General features: G+C 46.4%; 1 protein-coding gene across 1 annotated transcript in view; it reads left to right on the forward strand.

Moving 5' to 3' along the window:
• Window positions 1–13,565: 13,565 nt before the first annotated feature.
• DQX1 (DEAQ-box RNA dependent ATPase 1) overlaps window positions 13,566–24,161 on the forward strand; it is a 69,588-nt gene continuing 58,992 nt past the window's right edge. Inside the window, exon 1 of the mRNA XM_073650024.1 lies at window positions 13,566–13,687. The gene's annotated coding sequence lies outside the window, so the exon portion shown is untranslated. The remainder of the gene's footprint in view (window positions 13,688–24,161) is intronic.

A 24,161-nucleotide genomic window follows, 5' to 3' on the forward strand; every position in this document is an offset into this window, starting at 1 on the left:
TCTCCCTCTCCCGGTATCTGTCTCTCTCTCCCTCTCCCGGTATCTGTCTCTCTCTCTCTCTCCCGGTATCTGTCTCTCTCTCTCTCTCCCGGTATCTGTCTCTCTCTCCCTCTCCCGGTATCTGTCTCTCTCTCCCTCTCCCGGTATCTGTCTCTCTCTCCCTCTCCCGGTATCTGTCTCTCTCTCCCTCTCCCGGTATCTGTCTCTCTCTCCCTCTCCCGGTATCTGTCTCTCTCCCTGTATCTGTCTCTCTCTCTCCCGGTATCTCTCTCTCCCGGTATCTGTCTCTCTCTATCTCTCCCGGTATCTCTCTCTCCCCCGGTATCTGTCTCTCTCTCTCTCTCGGTATTTGTCTCTCTCTCTCTCCCCCGGTATCTGTCTCTCCTACGCTCTCCCCCGGTGTCTCCCGTTCTCACCCGTTCAGTTTCTTCTCCCGGGATCCGCCATGTTGTAAGGTCACGTTTCGAGCGCTGATTGGCCGCGTGGAGGACGCTGGGAGCGGAGATCAGACTCTAGAGGCCGCACAGCCACAGCTCCGCCATATTATGTGAGGCGGAAGTCAGGTGCAGCCGGGAAATGTGTCCGCGAAAGAGTCTGCATCTGTGCAGTGAGGGAAAAGGCTGAATGTTATGTTCGTCTGGTGGCGTGACGTCACCCTCGTCACATGTAGGCGTGTTTGTGGGGGGAGACGTCAGCGAGTGAGGGTCTGTGGGGGGAACAGACGTCAGCGAGTGAGGGTCTGTGGAGGGGAGGAGACGTCAGCGAGTGATGGTCTGTGGAGGGGAGTAGACGTCAGCGAGTGAGGGGCTGTGGGGGAGGAGACGTCAGCGAGTGAGGGTCTGTGGGGGAGGAGACGTCAGCGAGTGAGGGTCTGTGGAGGGGAGGAGACGTCAGCGAGTGAGGGTCTGTGGAGAGGGGAGACGTCAGCGAGTGAGGGTCTGTGGAGGGAGGAGACGTCAGCGAGTGAGGGTCTGTGGAGGGGGGGAGACGTCAGCGAGTGAGGGTCTGTGGGGGGGAGACGTCAGCGAGTGAGGGTCTGTGGAGGAGGAGACGTCAGCGAGTGAGGGTCTGTGGAGGAGGAGACGTCAGCGAGTGAGGGTCTGTGGAGGGGGGAGACGTCAGCGAGTGAGGGTCTGTGGAGGGGGGGAGACGTCAGCGAGTGAGGGTCTGTGGGGGGGAGACGTCAGCGAGTGAAGGTCTGTGGAGAGGGGAGACGTCAGCGAGTGAGGGTCTGTGGAGGGGAGGAGACGTCAGCGAGTGAGGGTCTGTGGGGGGGAGACGTCAGCGAGTGAGGGTCTGTGGAGGGGGGGAGACGTCAGCGAGTGAGGGTCTGTGGAGGGGAGGAGACGTTAGCGAGTGAGGGTCTGTGGAGGGGGGAGACGTCAGCGAGTGAGGGTATGTGGAGGGAGGAGACGTCAGCGAGTGAGGGTCTGTGGAGGGGAGGAGACGTCAGCGAGTGAGGGTCTGTGGAGAGGGGAGACGTCAGCGAGTGAGGGTCTGTGGAGAGGGGAGACGTCAGCGAGTGAGGGTCTGTGGAGGTGAGGAGACGTCAGCGAGTGAGGGTCTGTGGAGGGAGGCGACGTCAGCAAGTGAGGGTCTGTGGGGGAGGAGACGTCAGCATGTGAGTGTCTGTGGGGGAGGAGACGTCAACGAGTGAGGGTCTCTGGAGGGGGGGAGACTTTTGCGAGTGAGGGTCTGTGGAGAGGGGAGACTTCAGCGAGTGAAGGTCTGTGGAGAGGGGAGACGTCAGCGAGTGATGGTCTGTGGAGGGGAGTAGACGTCAGCGAGTGAGGGGCTGTGGAGGGGGGGAGACGTCAGCGAGTGAGGGTCTGTGGAGGGGGGGAGACGTCAGCGAGTGAGGGTCTGTGGGGGGGAGACGTCAGCGAGTGAAGGTCTGTGGAGAGGGGAGACGTCAGCGAGTGAGGGTCTGTGGAGGGGAGGAGACGTCAGCGAGTGAGGGTCTGTGGGGGGGAGACGTCAGCGAGTGAGGGTCTGTGGAGGGGGGGAGACGTCAGCGAGTGAGGGTCTGTGGAGGGGAGGAGACGTTAGCGAGTGAGGGTCTGTGGAGGGGGGAGACGTCAGCGAGTGAGGGTCTGTGGAGGGAGGAGACGTCAGCGAGTGAGGGTCTGTGGAGGGGAGGAGACGTCAGCGAGTGAGGGTCTGTGGAGAGGGGAGACGTCAGCGAGTGAGGGTCTGTGGAGAGGGGAGACGTCAGCGAGTGAGGGTCTGTGGAGGTGAGGAGACGTCAGCGAGTGAGGGTCTGTGGAGGGAGGCGACGTCAGCAAGTGAGGGTCTGTGGGGGAGGAGACGTCAGCATGTGAGTGTCTGTGGGGGAGGAGACGTCAACGAGTGAGGGTCTCTGGAGGGGGGGAGACTTTTGCGAGTGAGGGTCTGTGGAGAGGGGAGACTTCAGCGAGTGAAGGTCTGTGGAGAGGGGAGACGTCAGCGAGTGATGGTCTGTGGAGGGGAGTAGACGTCAGCGAGTGAGGGGCTGTGGGGGAGGAGACGTCAGCGAGTGAGGGTCTGTGGTAGAGGAGACGTCAACGAGTGAGGGTCTGTGGGGGGAACAGACGTCAGCGAGTGAGGGTCTGTGGAGGGGAGGAGACGTCAGCGATTGAGGGTCTGTGAGGGGAGGAGACGTCAGCGAGTGAGGGTCTGTGGAGGGGGGAGACTTCAGCGAGTGAGGGTCTGTGGAGAGGGGAGACGTCAGCGAGTGAGGGTCTGTGGAGAGGGGAGACGTTAGCGAGTGAGGGTCTGTGGAGGGGAGGAGACGTCAGCGAGTGAGGGTCTGTGGAGGAGGAGACGTCAGCGAGTGAGGGTCTGTGGAGGAGGAGACGTCAGCGAATGAGGGTCAGTGGGGGGAGACGTCAGCGAGGGAGGGTCTGTGGAGGGGGGTGACGTCAGCGAGTGAGGGTCTGTGGAGAGGGGAGACGTCAGCGAGTGAGGGTCTGTGGAGGGAGACGTCAGCGAGTGAGGGACTGTGGGGGAGGAGACTTCAGCTAGTGAGGGTCTGTGGGGGGAGGAGACGTCAGCGAGTGAGGGTCTGTGGCGGAGGAGACTTCAGCTAGTGAGGGTCTGTGGAGGGGAGGAGACGTCAGCAAGTAAGGGTCTGTGGGGGAGGAGACGTCAGCGAGTGAGGGTCTGTGGAGGGGGGAGACGTCAGCGAGTGAGGTTCTATGGAGGGGGGAGACGTCAGCGAGTGAGGGTCTGTGGAGGGGGGAGACGTCAGCGAGTGAGGGTCAGTGGAGGGGGGAGGCGTGTCATGGGTTTACCGCGACATACAGGAGTCAGAAGACCGCAACGTCGGAGTTCTTGTACTCCTGCATTGAATAGAAGCTCTTCTCCCTCTTATTAATTGGTGCTGGTCTCTTTCAGCAGTGCAGGAGTTAATCTGCTCAGCATTGAGTCTCTAGCTTCCTTGTAAGTTCTCAGCTGTGCAGTATCAGCCATTTCCCTGTCCTATATAGTTTCTCCTCTGGCTAGCTGAGATTTCCAGTGTTAGGACTCCTATCCATATGTGAGAAAAAAAACGTTCTGATATCTGGATCGAAAAGATGGACGAGTGGCATGACATTTTCATGCGAATGCTATGCCATCTTCTCACTTAGCATCTGTGACGATACAGCTTATCTTAATCAACCAGTCGTCTCGATTTGTTAATCCAAGAGAAATACACTATTATCTTTGTGTTGACTTGTAAATGTATTTGTATGTCTGTGGCTGGTCAAGAAGGACAGACCAGTATTTGTATAAGGGCAGGGACATATGGCCGTATAATTCGTGTGATGATCGCATCGCACTGAACGGACAGGCCGGCACCTCTCCTGACTTGAGCATGACAGTATGATGGATTTCTATGCAGCTGTCAAGGTCAAATGTCATGCAAGGTGTGGGAAAGACTAAGTGCAATGATGCGCCCCGTGGGGTACTCGGTAGCCGGGCCGGTCCTTTTCGGGGTAGTCACGGTGGCAGTGACCCAGTCTGTGGCCCAGGGCGGTCAAATAAAGCAAAAGTGAATTGGGGAATAAAGTGCTTTGGGATAAAGTTTGTGTATGCAGCTATATGTGGCCGCCGCTGCTATTCAGATCCACTGGGGCCATTGGTGACACAGCAGAGTTGGTTCAGCTCTCCACGGGCAGAGCTAGGCCTAAGGGCAGTTTATCGTGCTTGATGAGGTAGATGTTGGTGTAGTGCAAGGCAGGTGGCGCAGCAATTAAGTCAAGGACACAGCAGGGTGCAGTCTTCAAGTATTTACTCACAGTTGTCAAGATGCTCCAGGTTACAACCGCCGAATTATAACCACCCACGTCGACCTGTGTCCTCCGGGGAAGTTATCCAGCCAACTCTCATAACTGGGGTGCATTTGAACGGGAACCCTTTCTTGTGTACCTTTTCAGGTCGTCTCTCTCTGCGCTGGCTCTCACCCTCCTGCCCTGCGCCTCACACACAGTGTCCCGAGCCAGTGGCCGCGGGCCTTGTTGGGCAACGTCTTGTCTGTCCCCTTTGTTCTATATGGCCACCTTTTCAGCAATTGTGTGTGGTTTTTGGCTACGGCGCATGAAGATACCGCAACCTCCGGTTTGCTAGCTGAGTCTTGCAGTCTTCCATTAGTCTGGGGCCGGTCCCCTACTGCGGCCTGATCCCTCCAAGGTCAGCGCGAACTCGGACGCACGGGTGGCAACCCGCACTTCCCGTGCCCCTAGGATCTCTTCTATCTCTGAAGCCTTTCTCACTGCTCCGGTGTTCTCTCCTCACTCTCCTCCTGGGCCCCTTTTACTGAGCCCCTCGCCAAGGACTGGAAGCAGGAATCAACCCTTCTAGATGTTTCTACCCTTCCTTTTATACTCTACTGTCAGTGCTCCCCTAAACTACTTCTTCCACCCACCTCCTCTACTTAGTTCCACCTTCCTAACAGGGACCAGGCCTGTGCTCTCCCTTAGGAGCTATCTGGACCTTCCCTTATGGGGTGGTGTAGTGTTGGATGTGAGTGGTTGGGTCCTGGGTAGTGCTTCCTCCTTACCTGAGAGTGGGGTACCACACCTCTGGCAGAGATGCAGTACCTCTGTGGCAACTGGACCCGCAGTGGTGCCGCAGCAACACAAAGGGATAAGGGGAAGGAAACCCTGACTCTAGGGAAAGGGGGGAATGGAGACCTCCTAGGCTGATCTGATATCACCCTGTCTCCCCTACTGTCCCTATATTGGTTCTTCATCAATCGCCACATAGGAACCTATGCATGTATTTCCCTAGCGCTTGGCCCTGGACAGTGAAGGAGGGGGATGAGCACTAGTCGATCCCCACTAACAACTACAGACAACAAGGTAGACAGACAGAGGGGAAAAATAAGCTTGATCCGACTTCAGAGAGATAACACACACGTCCTCTTAGCACCAGAGAGGAAGTAAACAGACTGCAGTTGCTCCAAGTTTTCACAAGGAAACATGTGAATATCACCAGCTCTGCCCTGCAGCAAAGTGAAACTATTTAAACACCCAGGCAAGGGTGTCAATTAGAGCAGGAGGGAGATAGCCGCTGGGTCATAGGATGATGCCAAATGAGGAAATCTGCAACCAACTGGAGGACGACTGTGACATCTGACACACCCGTGACATCAGGTCAGGAGAGGTGCCGGCCAGTACAAGGTTTACCATGCAATCCTTGGACGAGAAATATGGCAGTGTGTCCCTGCCATAACCCTGATTGTTGTCTCCTCTTTGATTCTGAAACAATGATGTTGATTTAAAGAACCCCCTACTATACCAACAATGTAAATACATTAGATCAAACAATGTGACCTGAGCACTGTGAGTAATGCCCTCCCTAACCCCTTACCTGTGAATGTGTACTTGCAAGGATAACTGTAACTATTTTAAGGGACATGTGCCTCTGTAGCAGTCAGACTTGAAACGGAAATTGGAAAGAGACTTAAAACAGAGAATCAAGGAAAAGCAAAAGGACACACAGACTCTGAGATCATCAGCTTGGAAGCGTGGCTTTAACCAAAGAGACACAGATTTTGATTCTACATGATTCAAGCCTAAGGGTATATGGCCCTGATTGGAAAGATACGGATCTGTTCCATTGACCATCAGAGAGCCCATGGATACATTTGGGGAGACCAGGTTGGGACGATCAAGTCACCTGGCCCCATTGATATATGGTTTGGGGTTGCCAAGTGGGAACCCATGGTGGCATTCGGAGAAGCCAGATTGGGACCAGCCAGCCATCTGGCCCCATGGAAACTCTTTGAGAGGCCAGGGTGGGACTCTCGGGTCTCCTGGTCTTGTACCTCAATGGACTGTTAGCTTCTTAAGCTTGCCACTACTGTCTCTCTGTGGGGGCCTGCCAGAAGCGGGGGGCCACTGGTTGAGGTAGTTGGCCCTGGAAGTCCCAAAGTCGCAGCAGTTCTATCACAGGCGGGCCAGTGGTAGGGCGAGACTGTGTAATATTGTACCATTTTTGGTATTTGCTGGGACTGTTCTATGTGTTTATTGTCCGCTTTGTGGGTCAGTAAAGTATTGCCACGCTGTTTTACCCTCACCCTGTGTTGTCTGAGTAGTATTATGCCCACAGAAGGCCCCGGGTCTTCACATTGGCACCTAGCATCTGATTTACATCTGATTGCCATCCATATGCAATCCGATTTCAATGCAATTTTAACATGGGTTTTTATATAGGGGAATTGTCTAGGTTATTTACACATAGTTTTCTATGGAAATATTCTTCACTACATATATATACAGTTGTGCTCAAAAGTTTACATACCCCGGCAGGATTTTTCCTTTCTTGGCCTTGTTTCACAGAATATGAATGATAACAAAAAACTTTTTCTCCACTCATGGTTATTGGTTGGGTGAAGCCATTTATTGTCAAACTACTGTGTTTTCTCTTTTTAAATCTTCTTAATGACAACCAAAAATATCCAAATGGCCCTGATCAAAAGTTCACATGCCCCAGTTCCTAATACCGTGTATTGCCCCCTCTAACATCAATGACAGCTTGAAGTCCTTTGTGGTAGTTGTGGATGAGGTTCTTTATTTTCTCAGATGGTAAAGCTGCCCATTCTTTTTGGCAAAAAAGCCTCCAGTTCCTGTAAATTCCTGGGCTGTCTACATGAACTGCGCGCTTGAGATCTCCCCAGAGTGGCTCAATGACATTGAGGTCAGGAGACTGAGATGGCCACTCCAGAACCTTCAGTTTGTTCTGCTGTAGCCAATGACAGGTCGACTTGGCCTTGTGTTTTGGATCATTGTCATGTTGGAACGTCCAAGTACGTCTCATGCGTATCTTCCGGGCTGACGAGTGCAAATTTGCCTCCAGTATTTGCTGATAACGAGCTGCCTTCATCTTTCCTTCAACTTTTACCAAGTTTCCTGTGCCTTTGTAGCTCACACATCCCCAAAACATCAGCGATCCACCTCCATGCTTTACTGTAGGAATTGTGTTCCTTTCATCATAGCCCTTGTTGACCTCTCTCCAAATGTAACGTTTATGGTTGTGGCCAAAAAGTTCAATTTTGGTCTCATCACTCCAAATTACCCTGTTCCAGAAGTTTTGAGGTTTGTCTCTGTGCTGTTTGGCGTATTTTCCATTTGTTAATCATAGTTTGAATGCTGCTGACTGGCATTATCAATTCCTTGGATATTTTCTGTATCCCTTTCCTGTGTTATACAGTTCTACTACCTTTTCCCGTAGATCCGTTGACAATTCTTTTACTTTCCCCATGACTCACAATCCAGAAATGTCAGTGGCTGGATGAAAGATGCAAGAGTTTGTCTGGATCCCAGAACCTCACTCAGCTTTTATGCACACACACTGATTACAAGCAAACAGGTCACAGGTGAGGATGTTACCTTTAGTAGCCATTCAAACCCATTTATGTCAAATTCTGTGCATGTTATCAGGCCAAAATCACCAGGGTATGGGAACTTCTGATCAGGGACATTTGGATGTTTTTGGTTGTCATTAAGATTTAAAAAGAGAAAACACAGTAGTTTGACAATAAATGGTTATTGGTTGGGTTAAGCCATGAGTGGAGAAAAAGTTTTTTTTGTTATCATTCATATTCTCTGAAACAAGGCCAAGAAAGGAAAAATTCTGCCGGGGTATGTAAACTTTTGAGCACAACTGTCTATGTTAAATATATACAGACAGATTGATACATACACAAATTCAGAAATATATATATATACATATAATTATGTGAGTGAGATATACTGTGTTTTGCATGTGTTGCTTCCTGTACATGTAATTTATTGTTAAATGAAAGAATTAGAAAAAAAAATAAATGGAGTGGGGCCCCCCGTAATTTTATTCTCTATCAGAGGGTAAGTAGACAGATGTGGGCAGATGTTTGTAGCCTGGGAAGGGGGTAAGACCCATGGAGCTTCCCACGCTACTAATATCAGCCCCCAGCTGTATTCTTAGCCTTAACTGGCTATTAAAATGGGGGACCACCAAAAAAATCGACGTGGGGTCCCCCTATTTTAACAGCCAGCAAAGGCTAGGCAGACAGCTAAGGGCTGATAATAATAGCCTAGGAAGGGGCCATGAATATTGGCCCCCTCCCAGACTACAAACACCAGCCCTCAGTCGCCCTAGAAATGGTGCATCCATAAGATGCGCCAATTCTGGCCCTTAGACTCGCTCTGCCCATTGCCATGTAGCGATGGCAGTGGGGTTATAGGGTTGGGGTTGATGTCAGCTTATAATGCCAGCTGACATCAAGCCCAGGTTAGTAATGGAGAGGCGTCTATAAGACGCCTCCATTACTAACCCCATAGTGAAAGTCAAATGTGAAATGAAAACACCCACACCATGAATAAAATATTTTATTTGAAATAATCACACAGACACCTTTAATATTCTAAATTAAACTCTACTTACCATTATGCCCATTCCACCTGAAGCCATTGTCACCTGAAATAAAAATAAAATAATAAACCAACCTCATCCTCGCCTTTCCCGTGTGAAGAACATAATCCTTTTGTCCCGCGACATGTCCAGCTCTTCTACATCTAGATGGCAGGCTGCATAGTAGCTTGATGCGACTATCCACCCTGCCATCCTGGAGAGACACTGAGGAGCGCATGCTTGCAATCCTCAGTGACTCGCGGTGCCATCATCAACTTGAGAGGAGTTGATGTCATATGAACTCGGTTCACCTCAGTGACGTCAGCGCAAGCGTGGGAAAGTTCTCACTGCGCATGCACTGACGTCATTTACCGGCGTGACAAGTTTTTTGTCTTCAGATAAACCTGTAAATTATACTATAAGCTGCGGCCTCACTCCTCTGGTACTGAGGAGCAATGGGTGGGGATCGTAATCTCCCTCCTCCAGAGTGACCCTCAAGCCTGGGCATTTTCTCTTCTAGGCGTTAGGTCACATATAAATGACCCCGACCATGTCTCCCTGGTGGAATCCACACTACGTCAGCTTCGGCAGGGAGACCGGCTGGCGGAGAAGTATTGCTCCCGAGTTTCGGAGGTGGTCCACAGACACTAAGTGGAATGACCCTGCACTCTGTAGCCAGTTCATTCAAGGGTTATCAGTAAAGGATGCTTTTGCCCTACATGAGTCCCCGATCTCCCTGGAGACGACCATGTCTTTGGCCATCTGCATGGACCACAGTCTTTGTCAGAGACATAAGGAGACACCCCTATTTCCGGGGGGCCCGGTGTCACGGGAATTGGGCATGAGGCTACTATAGAACCCATGCAGTTGGGTGGGTCGGCACATTTTGTGGGTGCAATGGTACTTTGGAGTAAAGAGGGAGAGTGCTTTTTCTGTGGTGGAAGGGGTCATTTTGTGAGTATGTGTCCTTCCATACTCCCACTGTAAAAAACTGCCGGAAAACTGAGGAGACCGGGTTGCGGGGAGGTTGGCAATCCGGTTGTACTTATTTCTTCCCTTGGTAGATCTCAATTTTTCCACCACCCAAGATCCATCCCGGCAAAGAGAAGGTGATCATTTCTGCCTTTCTGGACAGTGGTGCAGGGTTTAATTTGAGGAGCCCCGTTCAGTCAGGAGCCACTGGGGCTCCGTAGAGTGAGGAGCCCCGTACAGTGAGGAGGAGCCAGGGACCCGTACAGTGAGGAGCCCCGTACAGTGAGGAGAAGCCAGGGACCTGTACAGCGAGGAGCCCCGTACACTGAGGAGCAGCGAGGGGACCCATACAGTGAAAAGCCCCATACAGTGTGGATCTGAAAGGGCAAGTACAGTGAGGAGCCGCCGGGGGCCCTACACAATCCGGAGCCCTGTACAGTCAGGAACCACTGGGGGACCGGCACAGTGACAAGTCCCGTACAGTCAGGAGCAGCCGGGGGCCCCTTACATTGAGGAGCCCCATACACTGAGGAGCTCCGTACAGTCAGGAGCCGTCGGGGGACCCATACAGTGAGGTGCCCTGTACAGTGAGGAGCCACCGGAGGACCCGTACAGTGAGGAGCCCCGTACAGTCAGGAGCTGCCGAGGGACCCATACAGTGAGGAGCCCCATACAGTCAGGAGCTGCCAGGGGACCTATACATTGAGGAACCCCATACAGTGAGAAGCTGCTGGGGGACCTGTACAGTGAGGAGTTGCCACGGGACCCATACAGAGAGGAGCTCCGTACAGTGAGGAGCAGCAGGGGACCTGTACAGTCAGGAGCCCCATACAGTGAGGAGCAGCGGAGGGACCCGTATTGTCAGGGGCAGCCGAAAGACCTGTAGAGTCAAGAACCCCGTACAGTGAGAAGCAGCCAGGGGACCCATACAGTGAGGAGCAGACGGGGAACCTGGACAGTGAGGAGCAGCCGGGGGACCTGTACAGTGAGGAGCAGCCGGGGGACCTGTACAGTGAGGAGCAGCCGGGGTTCTGTACAGTGAGGAGCAGCCGAGGGTCCTGTAAAGTGAGGAGAAGCCGAGGTCCTGTATAGTGAGAAGCAGCCAGGGACCTGTACAATGAGGAGGAGACGGGGGGATCTGTACAGTGAGGATCAGTTGGGGGACCTGTGCAATGAGGACAGTCAGGGGATCTGAACAGTGAGGAGCAGCCTGAGGACCTGTACAGTGAGGAGCCGCCGTGGTACCTGAACAGTGAGGAGCCCTGTACAGTGAGGAGCAGCCGGGGAACCTGTACAGTGAAGAGCAGCTGGGGGAGCTGTATAGTGAGGAGCAGCTGGGGTACTGCACAGTGACGAACAGCCGGGGGACCTGTACAGTGAGGAGCAGCCGGGGTCCTGTACAGTGAGGAGCAGCCGGGGTGCTGTACAGTGAGAAGCAGCTGGGATCCTGTACAGTGAGGAGCAGCCGGGGGACCTGTACAGTGAGGAGCAGCAGAGAAACCTGTACAGTGAGGAGCAGCCGGGGATCCTGTACACTGAGGAGCAGCCGGGGTCCTGTACACTGAGGAGCAGCCGGGGTCCTGTACATAGAGGAGCAGCTGGGGGTCCTGTACAGTGAGGAGCAGCCGGTGATCTGTACACTAAGGAGCAGCCGGGGAACTGTACAGTGAGGAGCAGCCGGGGACCTGTACAGTGAGGAGCAGCCGAGTATCTGTACAGTGAGGAGCAGCTGTGGATCTCTACAGTGAGGAGCAGCCGGGGATCTCTACAGTGAGGAGCAGCCGGGGACTTGTACAGTGAGAAGCCGGGGACCTGTAAAGTGAGGATCAGTTAGGGACATGCACAGTGAGGAGCAGCCGGGGCCTGTACAGTGAAGAGCAGCCAGGCGACCGGTACAGTGAGGAGTCCTGTACAGTGAAGAGCAGCCGGGGACGTGTACAGTGAGGAGCAGCGGGGGACCTGTACAGTGAGGAACAGCCGGGGTCCTGTGGTGAAGAGCAGCCGGGGTATCTGTACAGTGAGAAGCAGCCGGGGTTCTGTACAGTGAGAAGCAGCAGGGTAACCCATACAGTAAGGAGCAGCTGACGGATCCGTACAGTGAGGAGCAGCCGGGGTCCTGTAGTGAAGAGCAGCCAGGCACCTGTACAGTGATGAGCAGCCGGGGTCCTGTACAGTGAGGAGCAGCCGGGGGACCTGTACAGTGAGGAGCAGCCGAGGATCCTGTACAGTGAAGAGCAGTCGGGGACCTGTATAGTGAGGAGCAGCTGGGGGACCTGTACAGTGAGGACAGCTGGGGGATCTGTACAGTGAGGACAGCTGGGGGATCTGTACAGTGAGGAGCAGCCGGGGGTCCTGTACAGTGAGGAGCAGCCGGGGGTCCTGTATAGTGATGACCAGCTTGGGGTCTTGTACAGTGAGGAGCAGCCGGGGTCTTGTAGTGAGGAGCCGCCGGGGGACCTGTACAGTGAGGAGCAGCCGGGGTCCTGTAGTGAGGAGCAGCCGAGGGACCTGTACAGTGAGGAGCAGTCGGGGGTCCTGTACAGTGAGGAGCAGCCGGGGGTCCTGTACAGTGAGGAGTAGTCGGGGGATCTGTACAGTGAGAAGCAGCCGAGGGATCTGTACAGTGAGGAGCAGCCGGGGGATCTGTACAGTGAGGAGCAGCCGTGGGTCCTGTACGGTGAGGAGCAGCCAGGGGTCCTGTACGGTGAGGAGCAGCCGGGGGACCTGTACAGTGAGGAGAAATTGGGGGTCCTGTACAGTGAGGAGTAGTCGGGGGTCCTGTACAGTGAGGAGCAGCCGGGGGATCTGTACAGTGAGAAGCAGCCGTGGGATCTGTACAGTGAGGAGCAATCTGGGGATCTGTACAGTGAGGAGCAGTCGGGGGATCTGTACAGTGAGGAGCAGCTGGGGTCCTGTACAGTGAGGAGCAGCCGGGGGACCTGGACCTGTACAGTGAGGAGCAGCCAGGGGATCTGTACAGTGAGGAGCAGCAGGGGGATCTGTACAGTGAGGAGCAGCCGGGGGATCTGTACAGTGAGGAGCAGCCGGGGGACCTGTAAAAGTGAGGAGCAGCTGGGGGATCTGTACAGTGAAGAGCAGCCGGGGGATCTGTACAGTGAGGAGCAGCAGGGGGATCTGTACAGTGAGGAGCAGCTGGGGGATCTGTACAGTGAGGAGCAGCCGGGGGACCTGGACCTGTACAGTGAGGAGCAGCCAGGGGATCTGTACAGTGAGGAGCAGCAGGGGGATCTGTACAGTGAGGAGCAGCCGGGGGATCTGTACAGTGAGGAGCAGCCGGGGGACCTGTAAAAGTGAGGAGCAGCTGGGGGATCTGTACAGTGAGGAGCAGCCGGGGGATCTGTACAGTGAGGAGCAGCAGGGGGATCTGTACGGTGAGGAGCAGCCAGGGACCCTGTACGGTGAGGAGCAGCCGGGGGATCTGTACAGTGAGGAGCAGCCGGGGGATCTGTACAGTGAGGAGCAGCCGGGGGATCTGTACAGTGAGGAGCAGCCGGGGGATCTGTACAGTGAGGAGCAGCCAGGGACCCTGTACGGTGAGGAGCAGCCGGGGGATCTGTACGGTGAGGAGCAGTCGGGGGTCCTGTACAGTGAGGAGCAGCCGGTGGTCGCAAGCTCCAGGATTCACATTCACACTTGCGTGCAGGGTCGGGTATATTGTGGGCGTGGTCATGATAATTTAATTACAGGAAGTGATTGTGCCAGTGGAGGATGCTGGGAAGTGCTGGCGGATATGAAGTCGAGTAGTTCACGCTCCATGTCCGTGATGTCACACGACCGGAAGTGGCGATGTGTGGGCAGAAATAAGAGGAGAGACTGGCGGAAGATGAAGTGCATCTGACAGGTGAGACCCCAGAGATGGCGGAGAAGCGGCGGAGGGGCTCCGGTCCCCGCTCCGCACAGGCGCAGTGTTCACCGCTCAGTGCTGACAGTCTGCGGAGGGGAGAGCGGAGCCCATCATGGAGCGTGTACACAGCCATATATATACACAGCCATAGAGATAGGGATATAGATATATACACAGCCATAGAGATAGGGATATATATATACACAGCCATAGAGATAGGGATATATATATACACACAGCCATAGAGATAGGGATATATATATATACACACAGCCATAGAGATAGGGATATAGATATATACACACAGCCATAGAGATAGGGATATATATATATATATATATACACAGCCATAGAGATAGGGATATAGATATATACACAGCCATAGAGATAGGGATATATATATACACAACCATAGAGATAGGGATATATATATACACACAGCCATAGAGATAGGGATATATATATACACACACAGCCATAGAGATAGGGATATATATATACACACAACCATAGAGATAGGGATATATATATACACACAGCCATAGGGATACGGATATATGTATACAGCCATAGAGATAGGGATATAGATATATACACAGCCATAGAGATAGGGATATATATATATACACACAACCATAGAGATAGGGATATATATATACACACAGCCATAGGGATACGGATATATGTATACAGCCATAGAGATAGGGATATAGATATATACACAGCCATAGAGATAGGGATATATATATATATACACAGCCATAGAGATAGGGATATATATATACACACAGCCATAGAGATAGGGATATATATATACACACAGCCATAGAGATAGGGATATATATATACAGCCATAGAGATAGGGATATATATATATATATACACAGCCATAGAGATAGGGATATATATATATATATACACAGCCATAGAGATAGGGATATATATTTATATACACAGCCATAGAGATAGGGATATATATATATATATACACAGCCATAGAGATAGGGATATATATTTATATACACAGCCATAGAGATAGGGATATATATATATATATATATACACAGCCATAGAGATAGGGATATATATTTATATACACAGCCATAGAGATAGGGATATATATATACACACAGCCATAGAGATAGGGATATATATATATATACAGCCATAGAGATAGGGATATATATATACAGCCATAGAGATAGGGATATATATATATATATATATATATATATATACACAGCCATAGAGATAGGGATATATATATATATATATACACAGCCATAGAGATAGGGATATATATATATATATATATATATATATATATATATATATATACACAGCCATAGAGAAAGGGATATATATATATATACACAGCCATAGAGATAGGGATATATATATATACACAGCCATAGAGATAGGGATATATATATATATACACAGCCATAGAGATAGGGATATATATATATATACACAGCCATAGAGATAGGGATATATATATATATATACACAGCCATAGAGATAGGGATATATATATATACACAGCCATAGAGATAGGGATATATATATATATACACAGCCATAGAGATAGGGATATATATATACACACAGCCATAGAGATAGGGATATATATATATACAGCCATAGAGATAGGGATATATATATATACAGCCATAGAGATAGGGATATAGATATATACACAGCCATAGAGATAGGGATATATATATACACACAGCCATAGAGATAGGGATATATATATACACACAGCCATAGAGATAGGGATATATATATACAGCCATAGAGATAGGGATATATATATATATATACACAGCCATAGAGATAGGGATATATATATATATATACACAGCCATAGAGATAGGGATATATATTTATATACACAGCCATAGAGATAGGGATATATATATATATATACACAGCCATAGAGATAGGGATATATATTTATATACACAGCCATAGAGATAGGGATATATATATACACACAGCCATAGAGATAGGGATATATATATATATACAGCCATAGAGATAGGGATATATATATACAGCCATAGAGATAGGGATATATATATATATATATATATATATATATATATATACACAGCCATAGAGATAGGGATATATATATATATATACACAGCCATAGAGATAGGGATATATATATATATATATATATATATATATATATACACAGCCATAGAGAAAGGGATATATATATATATACACAGCCATAGAGATAGGGATATATATATATACACAGCCATAGAGATAGGGATATATATATATATACACAGCCATAGAGATAGGGATATATATATATATACACAGCCATAGAGATAGGGATATATATATATATATATATACACAGCCATAGAGATAGGGATATATATATATACACAGCCATAGAGATAGGGATATATATATATATACACAGCCATAGAGATAGGGATATATATATACACACAACCATAGAGATAGGGATATATATATACACACAGCCATAGAGATAGGGATATATATATATATATATATATATATATACACAGCCATAGAGATAGGGATATATATATATATACACAGCCATAGAGATAGGGATATATATATATACACACAACCATAGAGATAGGGATATATATATATATATATACACAGCCATAGAGATAGGGATATATATATATATATATATATATATATATATATATATACACAGCCATAGAGATAGGGATATATATATATACACACAACCATAGAGATAGGGATATATATATATATATATACACAGCCATAGAGATAGGGATATATATATATATATATATATATATATATATATATATATATATATATACACAGCCATAGAGATAGGGATATATATATATACACACAGCCATAGAGATAGGGATATATATATACACACAGCCATAGAGATAGGGATATATATATACACACAGCCATAGAGATAGGGATATATATATATATACAGCCATAGAGATAGGGATATATATATACACACAGCCATAGAGATAGGGATATATATATACACACAGCCATAGAGATAGGGATATATATATATACACACAGCCATAGAGATAGGGATATATATATACACAGCCATAGAGATAGGGATATATATATACAGAGCCATAGAGATAGGGATATATATATATATATATATATATATATATATATATATATATATATATATATATATATATATATATATATATATATATATATATATATATATATATATATATATACACAGCCATAGAGATAGGGATATATATATACACAGCCATAGAGATAGGGATATATATATACAGAGCCATAGAGATAGGGATATATATATATATATATACACAGCCATAGAGATAGGGATATATATATATATATACACAGCCATAGAGATAGGGATATATATATATACACAGCCATAGAGATAGGGATATATATATATACACACAGCCATAGAGATAGGGATATATATATATACACACAGCCATAGAGATAGGGATATATATATATATATATATATATATATATATACACAGCCATAGAGATAGGGATATATATATATATACACACAGCCATAGAGATAGGGATATATATATATATATATACACAGCCATAGAGATAGGGATATATATATATATACACAGCCATTGAGATAGGGATATATATATATATATATATATATATATATATATATATATATATATATACACAGCCATAGAGATAGGGATATATATATATACACAGCCATAGAGATAGGGATATATATATACACACAGCCATAGAGATAGGGATATATATATACAGAGCCATAGAGATAGGGATATATATATACAGCCATAGAGATAGGGATATATATATATATATATATATATACACAGCCGTAGAGATAGGGATATATATATATATATATATATATACACAGCCATAGAGATAGGGATATATATATACAGCCATAGAGATAGGGATAAATATATACACACAGCCATAGAGATAGGGATATATATGCACAGCCATAGAGATAGGGATATATATATATATATGCACAGCCATAGAGATAGGGATATATATATATACACAGCCATAGAGATAGGGATATATATATATATACACACAGCCATAGAGATAGGGATATATATATACACACCGCCATAGAGATAGGGATATATATATATATATATATATATATACACACAGCCATAGAGATAGGGATATATATATACACAGCCATAGAGATAGTGATATATATATATACAGCCATAGAGATAGGGATATATATATATATACACACAGCCATAGAGATAGGGATATATATATATATACACACAGCCATAGAGATAGGGATATATATATATATATATACACACAGCCATAGAGATAGGGATATATATATATACACACAGCCATAGAGATAGGGATATATATATACACACAGCCATAGAGATAGGGATATATATATATACACACAGCCATAGAGATAGGGATATATATATATATATATATATATATATATATATATATATATACACAGCCATAGAGATAAGGATATATATATATATATACACACAGCCATAGAGATAGGGATATATATATATATATATATACACAGCCATAGAGATAGGGATATATATATATATATATATATATATATATATATATATATATATATATATATATATATATATATATATATATATATATATATACACAGCCATAGAGATAGGGATATATATATATATATATATATACACAGCCATAGAGATAGGGATATATATATATACACAGCCATAGAGATAGGGATATATATTATACACACAGCCATAGAGATAGGGATATATATATATACACACAGCCATAGAGATAGGGATATATATATATATATATGTTATGTTCTGCTACCAAAGCTAAGGAAAGAGAGGAGATCTGTCCCTACTATAAGACTCAGCTGAATCCCTACGATGTAACAGGGAACCTGATCCTGCGATCAGACCTGCTAAAGTCCTAATCTAGTCTGTACGGAGACCTATAGATGTGAGGAGGGAATCCCTACAAGTACTAAGGACTGGGAGGAATATGGGACACCTCCTAACAGAAATAGTAGCAGACAGACGAACAAACAAAATAGATAGAACATAGAGGTCCGTAGACCAAGCAAACTAACAGAGTTAGATACAGAGCACAGGCTAGCTAGAAAGTAGATATACAATGAAGTCCAGCAAAGCCAGAAGGGCGGAGCAGGATTAAATAGGCCAACAAGGTCATGTGACCAGCAAAGGAAAAAAAACCTAACAGCAAGGTTCTAACAGTACCCCCCCTTCTAAGAGGATCCTCCGGATCCCCTAGGACCAGGCTTATCAGGAAATCTCCTGTGAAACGCTCTGATAAGTCTGGACGCGGAAACATCATCTGACCTCACCCAAGAGTTATCCTCGGGTCCGAAACCTTTCCAGGCCACAAGATACTGCAAACTACCTCTATACCGTCTAGAGTCAAGGATGCGAGAAATTTCATATTCCCCGTCCTCCACCACCGGAGGAACAGAGGCAGAGGCGTCACCATCCGACACAACAGCTTTTTTTAACAGAGAGACATGAAATACCGGATTAATTCTCCAGGAGGTAGGAACCTCCAACCTAACAGCAGATTGGTTGACAACCTGAAGCACCTTAAAGGGCCCTACAAACTTGGGACCCAATTTCTTAGAAGGAATCCTCAACCACAGATTCCTAGAGGACAACCAAACCGTGTCACCAACAGCGAACAAAACCTCCTGTCGTTTCCTATCAAAGTAGTCTTTAGATTTTCTGTTGGCCTCCTGAAGATTACCACGCACATCCGTCCAAACTCTTTCCAAATCACCGGAAAAATTCTCCTCCTCAGGCACGGCAGATCCCAACTTGGAGAACGACCCAAACGACGGATGTCTCCCAGAACAACAAAAAAAAGGCGAACAACCAGCAGAAGAAGATGTATGATTGTTAAGAGCAAATTCGGCAAGTGGCAGAAACTCAGACCACCCCTCTTGATTGTCTGCCACAAAACAACGCAAGAACTGCTCAACATCCTGGTTTTTCCTTTCTGTCTGGCCATTAGATTCAGGATGATATCCGGACGAAAACGACAAATGAATTCCCAACCTGTCACAAAAGGCACGCCAAAAACGAGCCACGAACTGAGGACCCCTATCAGAAACAATGTCAGTAGGAACGCCATGAAGTCTGACAATTTCCTTGACAAAGGCCTTAGCGAGAGTTTTAGCGCAGGGCAGTTTGACGAAGGGAACCAAGTGACACATCTTGCTAAAACGGTCCACGACCACCCAGATGACAGTAAAACCCTCAGAGGGGGGAAGGTCAGTTATAAAGTCCATAGCCAAATGTGTCCAAGGAGCACTGGGGACCTCCAAAGGACAAAGCAACCCCGCAGCAGGAGTATGTGAGGACTTAGATCTAGCACATATAGTACATTGGCGCACCCACTTAATGACTTCCTTCTGCCATCCAGGCCACCAAAAACTGCGACCCACCAGTCTCTTGGTCTCAGAGATTCCGGGATGACCTGCCAACCGAGATTCGTGACACTCAACAAACAAATCTCTCCTAAAGGTCTCAGGCACAAACAACCTCCCATGAGGAGTGTTAGATGGGGCATTCTCCTGAGCTTTAAGAATCTCATCTTCCAAAACGGAGTCCAAAGCAGCTATCACAACACCTTCTTGTAAAATGTTTTCCTCTTTCTCAGCACCGACTATGGGAGAAAAACTGCGAGACAAGGCATCCGCCTTAACATTCTTAGTACCAGGGATGTAAGTAACGGAGAAATTAAACCGCGAGAAAAACAGTGCCCACCTAGCCTGACGGGCATTCAGGCGCTTGGCAGCATCAAGATAGATCAGATTTTTATGATCCGTAAGAACCTGAACGGGAAATTCCGCACCTTCCAAGAAGTGGCGCCAGTGTTCAAATGCGAGTTTAATAGCCAATAATTCCCGATTACCAATATCGTAATTCAGTTCAGTCTCCGAAAATTTTTTTGAAAAAAAGGCACAGGGATGTAATCCATCCCCGTTATCCTGAGACAATACTGCGCCAACCCCCACAGAGGAAGCATCAACCTCAACCAAAAACGGCCTAGTAACATCAGGCTGCATAAGGATGGGAGCAGAGGTGAACCTCTCCTTGAGATACACAAAAGCTTCAATGGCCTCAGAAGACCACTGAACCGCATCAGCACCTTTCCTGGTGAGATCAGTCAGAGGTTTGACAATACTAGAAAATTTTTTATGAACTTTCTATAGTAATTGGCGAAACCCAAAAACCTCTGTATCGATTTCAAACCAATAGGCCTAGGCCATTCCTGCACAGCCTGAACCTTAACCGGATCCATCTCAAAACCTTTGCTGGAGATAATGTAGCCCAAAAAACTAATTCTCTGTACAGCGAACTCACATTTCTCCAGCTTAGCAAAAAGCGAATTGTCCATTAATAACTGTAATACCTCACGCACGCTCCGCCAATGAGACTCCAGATCTGGCGAATAAATCAAAATGTCATCCAAATACACAACCACATTTTTACCGATCAAAGGTCTAAGGATGTCATTAATCAGATTCTGAAAAAACGCTGGTGCATTAGTAAGACCAAAAGGCATAACCAGATTCTCAAAATGACCCACAGGAGTGTTAAAAGCAGTCTTCCATTCATCACCCTCCTTCATGCGCAACAGATTGTATGCCCCCTTAAGGTCAATTTTAGAGAACCACTTGGCCCCCATTAACTGGTTAAACAGATCAGGAATCAATGGCAGTGGGTAAGGATTGCGTACAGTAATTTTGTTAATCTCACGAAAATCCAGACAAGGACGTAAACCGCCGTCCTTTTTTTTTACAAAAAAAAATCCAACCGCCACAGGAGACTTAGAGGGCCTAATGTGACCGGCGGCCAAACTTGTCTGTATGTATTCCTCCAAAGCCTTCCTCTCAGGAATAGTAAGGTTAAATAAACGACTTTTAGGAAGAGTCGCTCCAGGGACAAATTCAATAGAACAATCATAGTCTCTATGGGGAGGCAAAACCTGCGATTCCTTCTCAGAAAAAACTCTCCAAAAATCCTGAATAGGAACAGGCAATTCTCCCCTATCCAAAGCTGCAATACGCCCGTTACAACACTTGTCATAACATTTATGGCTCCAGGATTTAATTTCACTGGTAGACCAATCCAGTACAGGATTGTGAAATTTTAACCAGGGCAAACCCAATATTACTGGAGAAGGCAAGTTATTCAACACTACCAAATCCAATTTCTCATGGTGAACACCATTAATAGTGAGAGGAAATTCACAGACCTTGAGAGTAATATTCTTCAAAGGGGAGCCATCCACAGAAACCACAGCAATGGGGGATGATAAAGGTTCGGGTTTTAAATTGAGTTTTTCCACGAATCCCCCATCAATTACATTCAGTGTAGACCCGCAATCAACAAACACCCGAAATTCCATTAATTTTTCCTGAGCAATCGTGGAAGCAGCTAAAAATATACCCTTGGAATTTAAACAGGCAATACGGGCGTGACTGACCATTTTTTTTTCTTTCTTCATACGAAGCTCACAGCCTTTAATCAAATGACCAGATTTTCCGCAATAGAAACACAAGCCTTCCGAAAAACGACGGTCTTTTTCTTGAGAGCGAGGTGCCACCGATCCAATCTCCATCGGTTCACCACTGTTAGTACACACATTATCATAACCAGAAACTGACATAGCAGAGGATTTGCTCTCATTAACCCTAGCACGCAGTCTTCTATCCACCCGTATAGCTAATTGCATAGCCTGTTGCAAATCCTCAGGTGTAGGATAAGCAATTAGCAGGTCTTTAACCCTTTCACTGAGCCCAGCAAGAAATAGACTTTTCAGAGCAGAATCGTTCCACCCTGTTTGAGTGGACCAACGACGAAAATGAGTACAATATTTTTCGACATTACCTGATCCTTGTTTTAAACGTCTCAACTCAGTCTCAGCTGATGCGACACGGTCAGGATCATCATATAATAGTCCCAAAGCAGAAAAAAAACTATCCACTGATCTGAAGCATGTATCACTAGGTTGCAAAGAAAAGGCCCACTCCTGAGGCTCTTTGCGCAAAAGTGACATTATGAACCCTACGCGCTGGGATTCATCCCCAGAGGACTTGGGTTTCAAACGAAAATACAATAAGCAAGCATTTTTAAATGAAAAAAATTCTTGATGTTCACCAAAAAATAAATCCGGCAAACATACCTTAGGCTCCAAGAAATATGCTCCAGGACAGTTACTCACGTGCTGACGGAGCTCGGCCACTTCCAGAGAGAGTCCCTGCAGGTGTTTAGCCAAATCCTGAACCGACACCATGATGGAACAAAAAAAAAAAAAAAAAATCTTTCCTTAGAGAATTTGCAGGCTGGACTTACTGTTATGTTCTGCTACCAAAGCTAAGGAAAGAGAGGAGATCTGTCCCTACTATAGGACTCAGCTGAATCCCTACGATGTAACAGGGAACCTGATCCTGCGATCAGACCTGCTAAAGTCCTAAGCTAGTCTGTACGGAGACCTATAGATGTGAGGAGGGAATCCCTACAAGTACTAAGGACTGGGAGGAATATGGGACACCTCCTAACAGAAATAGTAGCAGACAGACGAACAAACAAAATAGATAGAACATAGAGGTCCGTAGACCAAGCAAACTAACAGAGTTAGATACAGAGCACAGGCTAGCTAGAAAGTAGATATACAATGAAGTCCAGCAAAGCCAGAAGGGCGGAGCAGGATTAAATAGGCCAACAAGGTCATGTGACCAGCAAAGGAAAAAACCTAAGAGCAAGGTTCTAACAATATATATATACAGCCATAGAGATAGGAATATATATATATATATATATATACACAGCCATAGAGATAGGGATATATATATACAGCCATAGAGATAGGGATATATATATACACAGCCATAGAGATAGGGATATATATATATATATATACACAGCCATAGAGATAGGGATATATATATATATACAGCCATAGAGATAGGGATATATATACACAGCCATATATATACACAGCCATAGAGATAGGGATATATATATACAGCCATAGAGATAGGGATATATATATATATATATATATATATACACAGCCATAGAGATAGGGATATATATATATATATATACAGCCATAGAGATAGGGATATATATATATATATATATATATATATATACACAGCCATAGAGATAGGGATATATATATACACACAGCCATAGAGATAGGGATATATATATATACACAGCCATAGAGATAGGGATATATATATACACACAGCCATAGAGATAGGGATATATATATACACACAGCCATAGAGATAGGGATATATATATACACACAGCCATAGAGATAGGGATATATATATACACACAGCCAT

This window comes from Phyllobates terribilis, unplaced genomic scaffold (assembly GCF_046119375.1).
Source record: "Phyllobates terribilis strain yellow unplaced genomic scaffold, ASM4611937v1 Scaffold_1__5_contigs__length_1240528914, whole genome shotgun sequence".
In the NCBI taxonomy this organism is placed as follows: domain Eukaryota; kingdom Metazoa; phylum Chordata; class Amphibia; order Anura; family Dendrobatidae; genus Phyllobates; species Phyllobates terribilis.